General features: G+C 34.5%; 1 protein-coding gene across 1 annotated transcript in view; it reads right to left on the minus strand.

The window, feature by feature from the left end:
* Positions 1-14,713, minus strand: part of LOC135215255 (uncharacterized protein DDB_G0284459-like) — a 43,222-nt gene extending 28,509 nt beyond the window's left edge. The window contains exon 1 of the mRNA XM_064249785.1: positions 14,306-14,713. The gene's annotated coding sequence lies outside the window, so the exon portion shown is untranslated. The remainder of the gene's footprint in view (positions 1-14,305) is intronic.
* Between the last annotated feature and the right edge of the window lie 474 nt (positions 14,714-15,187).

A 15,187-nucleotide genomic window follows, 5' to 3' on the forward strand; every position in this document is an offset into this window, starting at 1 on the left:
CCACGCCTATTCCACCTCAGTCACCAGGGATATTATGTCCATTTATGCTGGTGTAGAACAAAAAACCCCTAAAAAAGACAAATTAGAAAGGAAAATGGCATTCGTGCGCCATCTACCCGGAAAATATGCTATCAGTTTATTAAACGCGGCTTCAGTCTGTTTGGCAGTAGCTCATAAATCAGCATCTTTTCCCCATAAAAGGAGGAAAAAATGGGACTTGTTTACTCATTGTGACGATCAGGAAAAACTAGGGAAGTAATGGTAGATAAAGAGAAAAAAGAAACGTGCGTAAGAAATGTTGGGGGCTTTGTGTACTATAGCTTATTCGCGATGCACATGCTGATATTGGCCTACCTCCAATAACTCGCTTCGTGATGACTTGCACATGCCAGAAAGATTGCCTGCCCACCCTCGGCCCCCGTTCCGGGAACCCTAATTCTACTCGCGCCGACCTCCACTCCAACCAACCATCCTCTCAACCAGCTTCTCCCACCCCCACCCCTGCCAGGATCTCCCCCCAACATACTCACCAGGTTCGCCCACCAACGCCCCCACCAGCGCTATCGGAAGACCCAACACACCAGCTCTCGAGATCTAGCCTTCACCTAACCACCCACCCAACCACCCAGCCTCCCCCCCACCTCGGACATTCCAACAAACCAGCTAAGGCCATCCTTCACCTGACATGCCCCTCCACCGGAACACCTTCCTCTTCCCCCCAGCAACAGCCTCAAAAGGCGTATCATAGGGCGTGGCAGATATGGGGAAGTATTAGGCTACGTAGTACTCGTAGTTGAGCCTCTTAGGCTAATGGCGACTTGAAGCGTCGCTCACAGGAAGATATATGACTTTAAATATTCCGCATCCGTACTACACATTCAAATCCGGGTCACCTTTTCTCGAGGGGCAAAGCGGTGGAAGTTAGGGACAAGAATCATTCAGAGGTTACTTGCGTTCAAGGGATTGTATGCTGAAATATGGTAGGACATAGATTCACGGTACGGCTTGAAGATATTTATTCATAAAGGTTTATTTTTGGAAGCAGTTTTTTGGGAAGACACAGCCAATAAAAGATGGACATTATTCAAGGATAGGTAGGCAACCATTTTCAGGATGAAGAATAAAAGGACCATCAGTAAAACAGATACGAAACTGACCGAAAGCAATTAACAAGGATTGATGTTATTTGAATTTCTTGCATAATATTATAGAAAATTAAAACAGTATTCACAATTATACATACGAACATTCATGAATAATTATACTGGTGTCATTCACAGGATCTATATAAATACAGTGGCCAACAGGAGAGAATTCTTCTCTGCTCGATTTATTAATATTGTTTTGATGTTTTACTAAAAAAACAAAAACTTAAAATTCTAAATAGATAATGAAAAGGGCAAACTCCCTCCTTGAGAGATCTCCACCCTGCAATTGCACGGAAAAAGTATATTACCGTGTTCTGCCATTTATTTCTGCTGTAGAATCTTAAAGTTATCGATAAGAGACCTATCTAAATGATGCAAGTGTGCCTGTTGTAGTGCGTGCTTTTGTGTGTGTGTGTGTGTGTGTGTGTGTTCTTACTTTCACCAGTAACCTGCTGTTCCTAAAAAGGGGATGCAATCAGAGTCGAACAAGAGACCGCTCCTCCCATGCTCATCATTTAACTCTTAAATCAAGGGCAGATTTTAGAAAGAGCTAACATAGTTTCACAGCCACCTCATACACTTGGAAAAAATTTCTCACGCCCTGAAATATTTCATACACTTGGAAAAATTTTTTTCAAGCCCTGAAATATTTCATACACTTGGAATAAATTTCTCAAGCCATGAAGTATTTGCCTATCGTATACGTTCCTTGAGATGAAAGCTTCTTCATCCTGACAGTTCCGGCCTGCCATCTGTCCAATAATTTCACTTCAGCTCTTTTTCTCATTATGTCCGTACACTTGATAATCATTTTGTCTGCCCATCGGGTCTTCCCGTATTCTCCTTACAAGACCAGGCCATGAAACTGTAGTTTTTGCTGAAGGTTAAACGAAGTAAAAACGACAATGGGGAACGATATCGTTTTTAGTCGGTCTGCAGGGAGGAGGAGTCCTTGAGTAAATGAACCAGACGGTATTTATTAGCATACATTAAAAGGATCATCCATGCGGAAGTATTGAAAGACATGCCTAGTTTCTAAGCGCTATAGAGATATTGGAACATCTTATAAAAACAGTGCCGGCAAAAAATAAAGTTTTGCAAAACTTGGATGAAGTAAATGTGTTGGCACCATTAAGCCATTTATACATAAAAAAAATGTAGATTGATTAAAAAAAATAACCGGCTGGTTCGTTAAAAACTAATGGGGAAACATATTTGTTTAAGGTTACCAATTACTTCAACGATAATGTGTCGGCCACGTGACATTAAGTACCGTCATCATCAGTAAAAGTACCGAGGAGAATTAATGAGCAAAAAACACGAGGTATGAGGTATTGGGGAGTTTTTATGGTGAGGAAATATTAACGGGGAGTGATACGATTTTGAGTTATATGATTATAATTAAAAAGCAATAAATATAAGGAATTAAATATATATTGAAGCTAACGACCCTGGAGACATAATGTTTATTTATTGACAGTTACAGGATAGAATTGCTGTACTCACACTTACGATTTCAAGCTTTACATTTTTATTTTTACTTGCCGAATTTCTCTACTTATGAAATGAAAGGTAAGTTGTTACTTTCAGGGATAAATTAACTGGGTTCGATCTAGGAAGGCATTAAGTTTGCCTGTTCATGGATATTCACATTAAGAATATTTTTATGGAACAAAACAGCGTCTGCGCTTGTATGAGTATGTAATATGTGTATCTTACTAAACTTTGAACTGGTATATATATATATTATATATATATATATATATATATATATATATATATATATATATATATTATATACATAGCTAAAGTAACTGCTGTCTTGGCTTCGAAATCATCTCGTCAGTCCAGCCTCACCATAAGTGAAATCTGACTATTTTGTCAAAGAAAACACCATTTGTTTGCGCGAGACATAATAATCGTGTTATTGAGAAATGAACCTAGTGCTTTTAATCTTGCGATGAACCTAGTGCTTTGAAGCGTCGTAGTGGCTAGGTTACCTCTGGCAAAGTCTGCCCGACGTCCATAATAAGTTTGGCACGTCTGATGCAAAGTAGAGTTTGTTGCTCTGTATAAAGATATACAACTGAGGACCTACTAAAACATACACACATTGACTGCATAGACATACGTATATCATATATGCATATGTATATATATATATATATATTATATATATATATATATTATATATATATATATGATATGTATGTATATATGTGTGCATACATACGACATACATACATATGTATATACATTGTAGTATATATATATATATATATATATATATATATATATATATATATATATATATATCTCTCTATATATATATATATATATATATATATTATATATATATATATATATATATCTCACAAGCATCTGGCCAGTTTTCTTCTTTTACAGAGGTCAATGCCTCTTGAAGCGAAGCCACATTTATATTAATTCTTTATTTCTTAATTAGCATATCTTGAAACCTGAGCCCAATTAAGCTCGACTGCATTATAATGAAAATGAGCATACGATATTCGTCACTGACTAGCATAGGGATGCTGCAATCTACTTAACTAAGTCGCCGGCATCTTGATGATTGGTTGATGTAACACTTTGGACTAGCATCGTTATATTACATAAAACTACTTTGGGATCCGAGTGAAAGCTTATATTCCGTAACCCACATTTCTCCCTTCAGTATATGTCGTGTCTGTCAACCGCGACCAAGTTGAAACGCTAAAGAAAGCGAGTCCAAAAGCAAATGGCGTTGTCGCCGAAGTCAGAGTTTTAAAACAGGTTTCGGATACGCCACTTCATGCTGAACTTTCTTTTGTATATATTTTTTCGTGTAATTTAACGGAAATGCGGCAACTTGCGCTGAATTCTAAACCATTGTGGGGAGAAGAGGCCAAAGGGTTCCAGGCTCGATATCAATATATCTCTTGTAAAATCAGATTTATTGTGACACCTAATTTACGTATTCAAGACGTGGTGTGGGGTAGAGGAGAGGCGGGGGGTGGGGTTGGGGGGGGGGGGGGGGGGGGGGAGGGGGGGGGGGGGAGAAAGAAGGGGGTTGGAGAAGGTTCGGCACGTTGCTGATAGAATACCTAAGAGAAATCTAGAGTTTTCTCTCGGTCAGGTGTTTAGTTCGATGACGTTTGATGACGGTCGTGGGTTATTCATCGGACATGTCGTAAGATTTTCAGAATGGTTACCATTTTCTGAATTTCTTTTATACTGAGTGCGGTTAGACTTATTTGCAGATTTCGAAAAAATCTTATTATTGTTTTTCTTTAATATTTTCTGACTGAACTCATTTTATCTCAGTATGGATAGTCTTGACTTCCTGTTCAAGGCTACACATCACTTTTTATGTTATATGCAATATGATATTTTCGGTGTCAGATCAGTTTATTAAAACTTCATACGAGGAAACTGACTGTAATGGGTAGTCTATTAAATGATGCTCTAAAATGAACTGTCACTTGAATAACATGTTGCAAATTTAATTACTAATTATAATCTGGGAATGCTAAACTATAATGAAGAAAGATGTTAGAAAAGAGTGAGAGAACGATGAACGATTTGGGATTTGCAGCACCTTTGGTTTTACGAATTTTAAAACATTGGGATGACATGCCACTACAAGATAGAATTTACTCTCTCCATCTTGCATTTTCATTGACTCAATACATACATACATATATATAAATAAAGATAAATGCCACGAAGGAAAAATAAACGAAGGAGACTGCGAGATCTTTCGGCTGAAAAGCCCTTTACTGAAGCAGCTACTGACAAAAATACGAGAAAAGACAATACAAGAAGGTTCGTATAAACTGAACAATAGGGATTATAAAAGGATTAGTGCCTAGAATCCGACACACCTGGAGATAAGAGACCTTCCCAAACAAGCATAAACAAAGGGTGCAATTAAAGTTTAAGACAATCATCTCAGATACAATCTCCAGACAATTAAAGGATTATAGGTGACAGCTATACGGAACCTGGTAGACAAAACCATATTCACAAAAAATGACAGACATACATTACAATAAAAAAAAAAAAAAAAATTTTTTAATTATTTTTTTTTTTTTTTAATAACTCTAAGGCAACTGATTTTTTATTTAAGTCAGTAATTATATATTTTGAGGTCATTCTTAAACATGTTACAGATACAAGGGTCTAAATGAAAAAGGCCACGACTAACATTGAAATTACAATGAAAAGTAAGTTGTATTAAAGCAGATTCTAAAAGATTTCGTGATAAGACATCTCTTGACCGTGCAATTACTGAACTGTCAATCCAATTAATTCGGTGGTTGTGTTCACTTAAATGAATAAATGTTAAGCATGAAAGTAACTTCCCTGCTCGCTATAAGAAAAGTTTGACCGATCTTAAAAGGACAATACTATCCACATCACAAAAGCTGATAAGTCAAATAGTAGTATAGTAATTTTAGATAAAGCTGACTACATATCACGTATGCAAGCCTACTGGATGATGATGTGACTTATAAAAAACTAACAAAAAATCCTCTTGATCAAGTCATAAAAAACTTCAATAGCATAGTGAAAAGTATTGTCCTTAGATAAAACAGAACTACTAGGCAAATTGTCAGTCAATTCTCCTTAGCTACCTTACTTATATGGATTAGTCAAACGCACAAAGAAAAAACAACCATATGCGGCCTATTATCAGTACTGTTGGTTCAATTTCATATAAACTCTCGAAATATATCACTAAGATCTTGTCCCCGTTACTTGGAACCATCTCCGATTCTCATATATATAATTCTCTAGATTTAGTTGATAAATTATACAAAATTGCTCTTTGGCCCTACAGATAGATTCGTTAGTTTTGACGTATGTTCTCTTTTTACTAAAGTCCCTATAGACTCTATTTTAGAATATCTTAGCCAATGGAACTAACTCCAGCTATACTGAATTACCTCTACCTATAAGTCACATTATTTCACTCACGAGTTTGTGCATTTGTGATTGTAAGTTTATATTCAATGGTGAATTTTATCAACAAATTTTTGGCATGGCAATGGGAAATCCTTTATCACCATTGCTCTCAAACCTGTATATGGAATTCTTCGAAAAACGCTACTTACCTAATATCATTCATATTCCTGTAAAGTGGTATCGTTACGTTGATGATTGTTTAGCTGTTCTTCCTGTCCGGTATTGATGTAAATGATTTACTCTCTAAATTAAATAACCAGGTACCATCGATTAAGTTTACTCTAGAATTAGAAAAAGACAATTGCCTCCCTTTCTTAGACGTTTTGATACATAGAGAACCATTTCAATGTAAATTCAGTATTTATAGGAAACCGACTAATAACTTAACTTATGTTCATTTCTTCTCAGGCCACCATCTTAATAAAAATATCAATTTTTTCCTCTATGTTTTTACGAGCATTGCGAATTGTCAGTCCACAATATTTGGATCAAGAAATTGAATACATAAGAAAAATAGGGAAAGATTTATGCTATCCTTCACATATATTAGACATTTGTTATAATAAAGCCCACAAAAAGTTTTATACTGAAAACAACACACAGAAAGAAAATTCTAAGAACATTCTCAGTTTGCCTTATTTTAACGGATTTGAAACCATTAAACCATTGTTAAAAGCTTTTAATGTCAACCTTGTTTCTTCATATATAATAACACACTAAAAAGAATGTTAATAAAAAATGGCCCCAGAGAAAGCAACAACATAATATATAAAATTCCATGTATGGATTGTCCCTCATTCTACCTCGGACAGTCGAGCAAGGGCTTAGAAGTAAGGCTAAGCCAGCATAAATACTCTGTAAAAACTGGGCAAAAATCTAATGCATTATTTATTCATTTAAGTGAACACAACCACCGAATTAATTGGATTGACAGTTCAGTAATTGCACGGTCAAGAGATGTCTTATCACGAAATCTTTTAGAATCTGCTTTAATACAACTTACTTTTCATTGTAATTTCAATGTTAGTCGTGGCCTTTTTCATTTAGACCCTTGTATCTGTAACATGTTTAAGAATGACCTCAAATATATAAGTACTGACTTAAATAAAAAATCAGTTGCCTTAGAGTTATTTAAAAAAAAAAAAAATAATTAAAAAATTTTATTGTAATGTATGTCTGTCATTTTTGTGAATATGGTTTTGTCTACCAGGTTCCGTATAGCTGTCACCTATAATCCTTTAATTGTCTGGAGATTGTATCTGAGATGATTGTCTTAAACCTTTAATTGACACCCTTTGTTTATGCTTGTTTGGGAAGGTCTCTTATGCTTCCATGGTGCTGTTCGGCTTCTAGGCCACTGAAATCTTTTATAATCCCTATCTGTCAGTTATACGAACCTTCTTGTATTGTCTTTTCTCGTATTTTTGTCAGTAGCTGCTTCAGTAAAGGGTCTTTTCAGCCGAAAGATCTCGCAGTCTCCTTCGTTTATTTTTCCTTCGTGGCATTTATCTTTATTTATGGATTTATCACGTTCCTAACTTTCGTGATTCTGTTATACACATACATATATATAATATATATATATATATATATATATATATATATATATATATATATATATATATAATATATATATATATATATATATATATGTGTGTGTATGTTTGCGCGTGCGCTCCCACGTGTATTTAGAATTGCACAGTGTTTATTTTGCCATAAGTAGAAATATTTCTGTCCCGAAGCGCAGTAGAAGCAGTGTGATTGAGTCCACAGGTGCAAAGGCGTCCTAATGGAACTCGTAAACCTCGCGAGACAGGAAGGGACGTTTGAAATATTGACAAGTCATTTGCCCGAGAGAGATTTCCTTTTCAACAGTTGTTAAATTGAGATGAATATTTGGGGGTCAAATATTGAAATGTGTGAAGTATTTCCCGTCATTTAATTCCTTCCTGTATACCTACTGGTTGCGACAGTTATAATAATAATAATAATAATAATAATAATAATAATAATAATAATAATAATAATAATAATAGTTGTAGAAGAGAAATTAATACTACAATTAACTGCAACGCGATGTTTAGTTTTAAAACTCTGAGCCAAAAATTTGGTTAATTTATGTAAGTTTGAAGAAAGTAGCTTGTTTATTAACATTAGAAACCATTATATATATATATATAATATATATATATATATATATATATAATATATATATATATATATATATATATTATATTATATATATATAGTATATATATATATATATATATATATATATATATATATATGCAGAAGCCAGGTACTATGTCGTACCTCTAGGTAAATGGGGATACAATCCACAATGAAGTAAATTCCTCTTGTAGTTTAAAATATATATTTCTTGTATAGGACTAGAGCTTTGGACCATCAACTGTAGTCTTGTTCACTAAAGTGTGATATATATTTTAAACTACAAGAGAAATTTACTTCATTGTGGATTGTATCCCCATATATATATATATATATATATATATATATATATATATATATATATATATATATATATATTATATATATATATATATATATATATATATATATTATATATATATATATATATATATATATATATATATATATATTATATATATATATATATATATATATATATATATATCATATATATTATATATATATATATATATATATATATATATATTATACATATATATATATATATATATATATATATATATATATATATATATATATATATATATATATACACACACACACACACAAAGGGGAATCTACCCGTAGGTTTCCTGAGAATCCTTTGACCTCGCTCTGTATACTCTTTATGGAAATGAACAGGTTCAACCCAAAATCAACCAAATTGGCATAGGAACCCCTGGGTCATATCTCACAGGCACTAAACCATACAAAGCCAAGAACGGCACCGCAGATGGTACGCAATTTGTTCTTGGTCAACAGACGACCAAATATTTGCCAATTCGCGTTTGTTGATAAACAGTTCCCTGGCATGTTTGTTATCCCGTGTTTGAAAGAGGGTGAGAGATCGTGTTCTCATTTGCCCCCTGAGTGGAAGAAGAAGACTTTTTACCATTTGACCCCCTGCGTGGAAGGAGAATTCTTTTTACAATTTGACCCCATGAGTGAAAGAGGAAGTCTTATAACCATTTGATCCCATGAGTGAAAGGAGAAGTCATTTTACAATTTGACCCCATGAGTGAAAGAGGAAGTCTTTTTAACAATTGACCCCACGAGTGAAAGGAGAAGTCATTTTACAATTTGACCCCATGAGTGAAAGAGGAAGTCTTTTTAACAATTGACTCCTTGAATGAAAGGAGAAGTCATTTTACAATTTGACCCCATGAGTGAAAGAGGAAGTCTTTTTACCATTTGACCCCATGAGTGAAAGAGGAAGTCTTTTTAACAATTGACCCCATGAGTGAAAGGAGAAGTCATTTTACAATTTGACCCCGTGAGTGAAAGAGGAAGTTTTTTTAACAATTGACCCCCTGAGTGAAATGAGAAGTCATTTTACAGGATGACCCCATAATGAAAGAGGAAGTCTTTTTACCATTTGACTCCTTGAGTGAAAGGAGAAGTCATTTTACAATTTGACCCCTTAATGAAAAAGGAAGTCCTTTTACCATTTGACGCCCTGCGTGAAAGGAGAACATTTATACCATTTGAATCCCTGCGTTAAAAGAGAAGTCTTTTACAATTTGACCCCTACATGAAAAGGGAAGCCTTTTTACCCTTTGACCCTCTGCGTGAAAGGAGAAGTCTTTTTACAATTTGTCCCGATGAGTGAAAGGGGGTATCTTTTTACCATTTGATCCCCTATGTGAAAGGAGAAGTGTTTTTACCATTTGAACCCTTGAGTGAAAGGGGGAAGTCTTTTTAAATTCTCAGCGATCCAGGTGACTTCAAAAAAACGTGCCCGATTGTTATCAAAATGATCATAAATATTTTTCCCATAAATGAATGGACGTTTTTGCATTTGACTCAAATTCAGAACAAAAGAACTTGTGAATTAAGTAAAAACGAATTTTATTTCATAGAATCGTGCATTAGAACACGGCACACACACACACACACACATATATATATATATATATATATATATATATATATATATATATATATATGTGTGTGTGTGTGTGTGTGTGTGTGTGTGTAGTGTATGTGTATGTGCGTGTGTGTGTGTGTACATATGAGAAAAACTAAAATTCAATCAGATAACCTTCCTGGAAACTTTCGTATTGGAAAAATCAGTGCTTATCACTAATATTCGTTCGCTGCCATAAAGCATATGAAATACGGTATAAAAGCGCCCTTCATTAATTATAATCAGCCTTACTAATCAATGATCGTTCAGTCAACTTTAATGGGATCTGTTAATAAATCATATTGGAGCACAGTTCAATTTTTTTTATTTTTTGTATGGCAAGTTTATTATTTACTACCTTTTCGGTTTTTATTTTATTTATTTATTTTTTTTTAATGAGGGGAGATCATGTTTAACAGTAACTTGCCAACGCTTCTCGGGTGAAGTAAAATTCACAACAGCTGACGTAGTTCCTTGCTGAGAGGGAAAGCTTATTTTGTTCGGTTTTTTCATCGCCAAAGAAGGCGGTGTTTTTCGGCTTTTAAGCATAATATTTATATTTGGGTAAGGTTACGTGGATGAGGTTTACTATCACCTCGCCACTGCCAACTTCTAACCCCACGGGAAGGGAAATTCCTCTCTTCTAGCTCTTTCTTACTCCTCCCTATCCATCGGTAGGCGGAATTCTCGAACCTGCAGATCGTCAAAACTCGCCAGACGGCGATACCATTTTATAATGGTTTCCCCCCTGACAAATACTGACCAGACTAAACGTCGTTTAGACTCCTGATCACAGATGAGAGTACCTATTCTTATGAAATACAGTTATGGAATTGTATGAAATTTAATTTAATTTGTTCCCACTGATCGTAATTTCTAAAGTTTTGTAATCGTAAATACAAGTGGAAAGGGAATTATAAACAGGGAGGAAATTTGACTTAATTTTACATTTCTAAAATTTTCTATTTGAATAAACGAATAAAAAGGAAATATAACCAGCAGTTTCTCCAAACTATTGTGATGTAGAGGATCAGTGAGCTGGTAATTATCTCCTCTTGCTTTGATGTAAAAATCTTGGAATTAATTACCAACAGGATGCATTAGCGTCAATACCATCTTCACAATGGGTTTTTAATGACTGTGATAAAGGGAGCTGGTGTAAAAATAATGGCTCTATTAATATGGAAGCGAACAGTGTTCAAGGGAAGAGAGTAAATGCAGGTGCATGAACGAACATTTCAGATCTCGCTTGCAAACTAAATGAATTTGATCACCAACAATATTACTGATTGAATTTTCTATTAGATAACACAGCCACAGGTGTCATTAGTACTGATGGATAATTCTAAATAGGAGAGTAAAAACGACTGCATTATTGAAAATATAGTCATGCTGTTTATAATTTACTATTAATCGAAATTCGATCACACAATTTTTGTTCCCGTTTGTTTCTTAATGTTATTATCCATCTGTTTCACATTTCCACGCATCATATTGCTTTGTTTATTCGCCCGTTTCCCCTTCTTAAATAAATGTTCGCATTACCATATACTTCATGCTTATTTATGCTAATTGAGCATTTTGCATATTTAATATTCATATCCTTTCTCTACTCGTTTTATGTTACTTTCATGTTACTTCACAAAGTTTAAGCTTTTATATCGAAATTCCTTGCAAAAACCTATCGCATTATTATTATTATTATTATTATTATTATTATTATTATTATTATTATTATTATTATTATTATTATTATTATTATTATTTAATGTCTGAACAATCTGATATTGTTTGATTCTGTCCTTTGTTCTAACATTCTAATAATGTTTGTTAGCGTCTTCTTTCCTAAGATTCGAATATTGTTTTGTTTCTGTCGTCTATTCTATCATTCGAATATTGTTTTGTTCTCTCATCTGTCCTAACATTCTAATATTACGTGTTTCTCTTTTATCTCTTTTCTCAATTTGCCATTCCTTTTCTTTTCTTGGTGCTTCCTTCATTTTCTATTTATTTTCTCTTCCTCCTTTCTTCATTTTCTATTTATTTTGTGTTCCTCTTTTCTTCTTTTTGTATCCATTTTCTCTTCTTCCTCCTTGATTCATTTTCTATTTATTTTCTCTCCTTCCTCTTTGCTTCATTTCCTATGAATTTTCTTTCTCATATCTTCATTTTCTATTCATTTCCTCCTCCTCTTTTCGTCATTTTCCATTCATTTTCTCCTCTTCCTGTTTGCTTCATTTTCTGTTCGTTTTCTATTCGTCCTCTATTTCATTTTCTATTCATTTTCTCTTAATCCTATCTTCACTTTCTATCTATCTCCTCTTCCACTTTTCTTCATTTTGTATTAATTTTCTCTTCTTCCACTTTGCTTCATTTTCTATTCATTTCCTCTTCGTCCTCTATGTCATTTTCTATTCATTTTCTCTTAATCGTATCTTCACCTTCTTTTCATTTCCTCTTACTGTTTTCTTCATTTTGTATTCACTTTCTCTTCTTCCACTTTGCTTCATTTTCTATTCATTTTCTATCCGTCCTCTGTTTCATTTCGGACGATTGTCACCCCCTGGGGAAGGCCAAAGTAGGAGAGATGCCAGAGGTGCGAATATGATGCCTATAAATTCTGAGGTAGGAATGTTTTCACGACCCAGATTCCAGTCTCCGACAAATTTATTAATGTATTCCCAAGGGCTTGTCACAACGCGCGGTTCGAGAGAGTGAGAGTGTAAGAAAGTGGATGGAAATTCGTAAGTCAGGAATGTGATGTTATTGGAGATGAATGTGATGAGGAATAAGAATGCTAATTTTTTATCACTCTTGTATATATGTCTTGTATGTGTGTGTGTGTATGTGTATGTATACAAGGCTATTATGTGTCACTTTGTAGGAAAGTCTCATGATACTTATGACGCATAGAACACGTTGCCAATCCCAGAGAAAATCGGCTTAACTTCTATACGGTTGTGTGTGTGTTTGTGCATTAGAGAGAGAGAGAGAGAGAGAGAGAGAGAGAGAGAGAGAGAGAGAGAGAGAGAAGTGTTATTTGTCCGAATATGTATCTTTATTGGAGCTATACTATTTATGCGGCTTAGTAGAACTATAGTTATGCAACGTTGTATGCAATAGATCGACTGAAAGCTATAGTTTTGTCGGGTGGACAAGTTAACTATACTCACGAATATGTCAGACACATCAAGTCTTTGTTTTAATATCAGAATACACTGGACCTACACCACATTTACAAACCACATACAAAGATAGACAGAGAGAGAAAGAGAATCAATTATATAAATACAGAGAGGAAATGAGAGACAGAAACTTTAGCTCACGAAACTTTCCGATAATCAAGAAGAATGAAATAGATAAAGAAAATAGATAAATCAAGAAGAATGAAATAGATAAAGAAAATAGATAAATCAAGAAGAATGAAATAGATAAAAGCCCTTCTATTAGATAATACTTCCCATGATAGGTCATATTATAATGCCCAACTGAAATGGAATAATGTTTCACTGCAAGAAAGCTATTAATTGGTCAAAAAAAAAAAAAAAATAGAATAGTGCGAATCTTTCCGAACTTGGAAATTGCCAAGAAATTTTTTTAAATATTCTTAACTAAAGATTGACTATTTATTTTATTCTTACACGAACTCAGAATAACTTTAAATAACATTTATTTATTGTTTAATTAATGACATGTTCATGTGTCAATCCATGACAATACAGAAATCTCTGTAACATTATTACCAAATGGTCCCCTATCTTATCTTGTAGCAGATAAAATGAGTTGCATTATTATATATATTTTTTTGTTGGTAGTGATCTGCAATCATGAAGCTGCAAGGGACAAAGAAACTGGGAAATCTTTTACGTTAAATTTAGGAATTAGTTTATTAATTCAAATCCTCCACGGCAGTATATTTTAACCACATATCTTTTAAACTGATATCAGTGTATAAGTCAATAAGTAACGTTTAACTTTATTTTAGTTATCATTAGTGTATTATTACTAAATGAAACTGAAAAACAATATTTCCTTCAAGGACAAGTTATACAAAAGAAGTTTTTTTAGTACTTACTTGAAAAAAGAAATTCACAAACTTCCTTTATTCTTGACTGAGCAGCGTTGTGTTGATAAACATTAACACTTTTTCACTTAATGATAAACGTAATGTACATATTCACTCTGAACTAATCACTATATCTTTCATCTCAACCAAATTTATTCGCATGCGAACACAATAGTTTTCTACACGTGACCAACAAGAAACGGGATTTAAAATCCTCGAAGGTTTGTGTGTAATTGCTTTGTATTTAAACTTCGTCTGATTCAGACTGAATGCCGCAAAATGGCTGTCAAAGAAATCAGGTTTATAACTTCTGAAAGTGAAGTTGTCCAACACACCTGTCCAGGAAACCCGAAGCAGGAGCGACGACTCCTTTCTTCACCGAAGCCTCAGTGCCACTGACGTTGTGCGAGCGACCGAGTCGGGTCTTCTACAGTTACGTACGCTCGGACCCGGTGTGGGATTCGTGGTGTGGGAGGTGGGAGGTTGGAGTGGGGAGAGGGATCGTGTGAGGGGGTCGGGGGGGGGGGGGGGCCTAGTGCGACAAGCGATCCGTTCTTACTAACACTGTAGCTCTTCATCGAGGAGTTTTAAAAAACAGATCGCGTACCACCATTCAACCCAATATTGACCTCATTATCTTGGATATTCAGAACGACGAGGCTTAGCTGTTCCCATCTTCAAAGACATTGCCTTGATCGCTGGCTCAATGCCTTCTGGGAAAGTTGCTGTGTTGACAGTCTGGCATACTTTTCATACCTTGGCTATGATTGTTTCGTCTCCGCTGCCTTTTGCGGGTTGTGTGCGTTGGTTCTACAGTACCTGGTACTTGGAAATTGTGATAGTAAACGAATGGTAATAATCAGATGAAATTAGAAATAAAATAGGAGAAGA

The sequence above is a fragment of the Macrobrachium nipponense genome, chromosome 5 (assembly GCF_015104395.2).
Source record: "Macrobrachium nipponense isolate FS-2020 chromosome 5, ASM1510439v2, whole genome shotgun sequence".
In the NCBI taxonomy this organism is placed as follows: domain Eukaryota; kingdom Metazoa; phylum Arthropoda; class Malacostraca; order Decapoda; family Palaemonidae; genus Macrobrachium; species Macrobrachium nipponense.